The following is a 4590-nucleotide window of genomic DNA, read 5'->3' as shown; positions in this document are numbered from 1 at the left end:
CAAAAACACATAAACTTTAAATCAAACAAACGAACATGTAACATGTTGTTACAGCCGTTAATGCGATCTTATTAATGAGGATAATAAATGTTTGATGTGTACATGGTGTTTGCATTATTTAATAATTAATTCTGTCATAATATTATAATGGTAATTTATATTCTTACACAAAGTGACCAATTGAGTCATAATGCATGCAATCAGTGTTCTCAAACACGTTCTTTGTCAGCAGCTTCTTGCAGTGTGTTTGATACATTATCGCTCAAACACGTTCTTTGTCAGCAGCTTCTTTCAGAGTGTTTGATACATTATCGCTCAAACACGTTCTTTGTCAGCATCTTCTTGCAGTGTGTTTGATACATTATCGCTGGACAATTTAGGTGTAATTTGTCCAACACAAGATGTGTTTTCCAAGAAATTGTATACTTACACTCTTGCTAATTTGCCAAAATACAGGTAAGTGTCTGTATAACTTTATTAACAATGTTTAGGGTCCTACATTCGAAGAAGATGAATTTGTATACCAGTGACTCAATTACATATAGACATTTTATGTGCCTTTAGGATTTGATTTTTATTATGTGAGGTCTCTGGTGCAATGCTTTTAAAGATCAACCCAATAAAATAGTTGTAAATACAATGTGGAGAAAGTGGTGGTATTGGTCCGACTTGTTTTATTCTCCTCTCACTCATTGTCTTAATAACCGAAATTAAAAAATGCCAATTAATAGATTATTTGTTTTTTGTTTGATATTTTAAAATGTGATGCTTTCTATTTTAAGAAAAATATTCAGATCAGGGATATTTATTGCAACTAATTTGTCTGCTAGTTTGGTAAATTTTTTCCCCAGTTTTTTAAAATAAAATATAATTGGTTATGGTTATAACGCACAACATTTCAGGGGTATGTTATGCATCCTGGCAAAGGTACGGTACCAGTGAGTATAAGCTTTTCCACGGCACCAACGATAAAGTTAGTTGGGGAACTGCGTATAGCAAATGTTATGGAGAAATGGGATCATTAGCTTCAGTGACGTCATCGGGGGAAAACCAATTTGTTGGCTCATTAGAACATGATCATAATATCTGGATTGGATTGAATGACAGGGCGGTTGAAGGGACATTGAAATGGGCAAATGGAGACACTGTAGGCTATACAAGTATGTCGTTTTATTCAACCAATTGCGGATGCGCAGTTCATTTTTTAGGTCACGCGTAGGCCTATTTTCCTCATTTAATCTACTTACATTTTCTGATATTAATATTTTTCAACAATCAATGTTTTCAGGATATCATTTTTAAACATTAATTTCTTTATAAAGACTCCATTCACTTTCACTATAATCTTCACAATTACCACACTAGATCCTCGACGCTATTGCATATTTCTAATCCACGTACCAATGAGATTCGCTTTAGTGGACCCAAAAGCTGGAATAATATTCCTGGTGAAATTCGTGTTCTATCTAGCAAAAAAAATGTTTTTTTCTAAGTTAAAATAATACTTTATTTCTAGATATTATTTTCTTTTTTTTACTTTTTCCGAATCTTGACTGTTTGGGTCTGTGTGCTGATGAATGTGTGTTTATTTTGATTTGATTATCATCGTTTGTATTTGCTTATATTTCATAGATTGGGAAAATAACAATAACCCTAACAGTTACGGAAAAGATTGTACTGTGATACTTAATGGTAATGATGAAACATGGTCCATGGAATATTGTAGCAACTCCAACTACTTCGTTTGTGAAAGAGGTAGCGTATTAATATAACATATCATATACAAACTAGAAGGGCAAACCTCCACCTATCCAGATGACAATTTAATGACGTGTTCTCACACAGCTATGAAACCATCCTTTAAAATCTTATGAAAATTGGGTAATAACTTTTGAGTAATCCTGCTAACTAACAAATATAGAAACGAAGAAACAAACACACTCGATCGACCACACATAACCTTTCTCGCCATTCTGGGGGAGGAATATAAAAATAGATGAAAAGCACAATATAATTTGTTTAAAAAACAAGGCCATTACATGGCTGCAGTCGCGTGCTCAAGTTAGTGTTTACCGACCGACCAAGCGACCGACCAAGCGACCAACCAACCAACCAACCAACCAACCGACTGACCGACCGACATAGTGAGTTGTAGGAGTCGCGTTGCACGCACGCACGCGACTAAAATCTGTCATGCTTATTAGAAATTTCGTGATGTTACATTCATTATTTGGCTTATGTTTTAAAATAATGTATACAGTAAGTTACAACATTACAATGCAGATTACAATGAATGCACCAATAATGCGGATGGATGTCAAAATGGGGCTACCTGTGTGAACAGGAATAATGGTTACGACTGCACATGCGTTGAAAGATTCACCGGTGACCTTTGTAACGGAGGCAAGTAGACCATTCATTAACATTTACACAATCATCAATAAATTGAGATATGTAATACAAACAATATAATCACAATATCAGAATGTACGTAAACAGTTTTTTTTAAAAACAAATGCTCATAAAAAAAATTCAAATAATTGCAGATTATGACGAATGCACCAATAATGCGGATGAATGTAAAAACACAAATATATATCAAACCACAAAGGGCGCTATTAGCATATATAATAGTAAACACGAATTGACCTATGTCGGGTGTGCCAAAGGCCGAAAAAGCTCTATCTAGTGCCATTTTAAATCATATATGTTTTTATACATTATCTGTATACTTTTTTGTTTATCCAAGAAATCGGGAGAAATCGTATTTTAGCGAGGGGAAAAAATATTAGGCCCGTAATTATCGGGAGAGTTGGAAATCTGGTCGAATTAATGTAGTCCTATGATTGTGTCAAATATGGTTCAGAGCACGTCTAGGTAAAGTCTTAAAACAAGAAATAAAGTAATGCCATGGTATCTAAACAAACTTAAATAACAGATTTATTGAATTTAGCAGTTAGGTTGAAAATATTTAGTTTTCTTGTTAGACGTTAATGAATGCACGAATTCAAGGGATGATTGTCAAAATGGCGCCACCTGCGTCAACACACATGGAAGCTACAATTGTACGTGCGCTGAGGGTTTCACTGGGCAACGATGTCAATCAGGTAGGTATGGTTCACACTCGGAGTACATAGATGGACGAACACAGCATAAATCTATACCTGGTATACGATGTACAATGTGAACACGATTTTGATTAACGACGTGTTAGTTTTTAGAAAACAAAATTCAATGAATCTGTTTACTCACCGATTTTAGACCTAAAACTCAAATCTAGAAAACTCAGATCTCAGATATATCTGAGTTTTCTAGATCTTGTTCATTTTCAAGATTAAATAAACGTGTTAATTCTTAATCTTTCATTTATTTGATCAACAATCACATTGCACATACAACAATTTACAATGTTATGTTCCCAATTTGGAAAAAATGAAATATTAGGGGATTTCAGTATAAAAGCATGTCCAAACTATAAAGGCAGCTATAACATTTTGAAATATATATCAAACCATAAAGAGCGCTATTAAAATTAGCATAATAGTAAACACGAATTGACCTATGTCAGGTGTGCCAAAGGCCGAAAAAGCTCTATCTAGTGCCATTTTTATTCGTATATGTTTTTATACATTATCTGTATACTTTTTTGTTTATCCAAGAAATCGGGAGAAATCGTATTTTAGCGAGGGGAAAAAATATTAGGCCCGTAATTATCGGGAGAGTTGGAAATCTGGTCGATTTAATGTAGTCCTATGATTGTGTCAAATATGGTTCAGAGCACGTCTATGTAAAGTCTCAAAACAAGAAATAAAGTAATGCCATGGTATCTAAACAAACTTAAATAACAGATTTATTGAATTTAGCAGGTAGGTTGAAAGTATTTAGTTTTCTTGTTAGACGTTAATGAATGCACAACTTCAAAGGATGATTGTCAAAATGGCGCCACCTGCGTCAACACACCTGGAAGCTACACGTGTACGTGCGCTGAGGGTTTCACTGGGCAACGATGTCAATCAGGTAGGTATGGTTCACACTCGGAGTACATAGATGGACGAACACAGCATAAATCTATACCTGTGTGAGTACGATTTTGATTAACGGCGTGTTAGTTTTTAGAAAAAAATAAAATATTCAATGAATCTGTTTACTCACCGATTTTAGACCTAACTATTACGGATGTCTAGAAAACTCAGATCTAGAAAACTCAGATCTCAGATATATCTGAGTTTTCTAGATCTCGAAAACTCAGATATCTGAATTTTCTAGATCTAGAAAACTCAGATATCAATATCTGAGTTTTCTAGTTCCATTCTGGAACTAGAAAACTCAGATCATCAAATGATTGGTTGGTAGGTCATTTGGATAATTCCATTATAATCAGAAGGTAGGTCATTTGAAATACTAGAGTATTATTAAAACTGATTACTGTGTACGTTTTCTTACTAATATTGTAACATGTAGAAGCGACCTACGGCTTAAATCATAAAGAAAATACAGTGCACGTTACCGTTAAAATGTGATTTTGTAATTCTTTCAAACAAATACTCATAATTTTCAAATAATTGCAGATTACAATGAATGCACCAACAA

The sequence above is a fragment of the Antedon bifida genome, chromosome 4 (genome assembly GCF_963402885.1).
Source record: "Antedon bifida chromosome 4, ecAntBifi1.1, whole genome shotgun sequence".
Taxonomy (NCBI): domain Eukaryota; kingdom Metazoa; phylum Echinodermata; class Crinoidea; order Comatulida; family Antedonidae; genus Antedon; species Antedon bifida.
The sequence above is the reverse complement of the archived record's forward strand: the minus strand, read 5'-3'. Positions refer to the sequence as shown.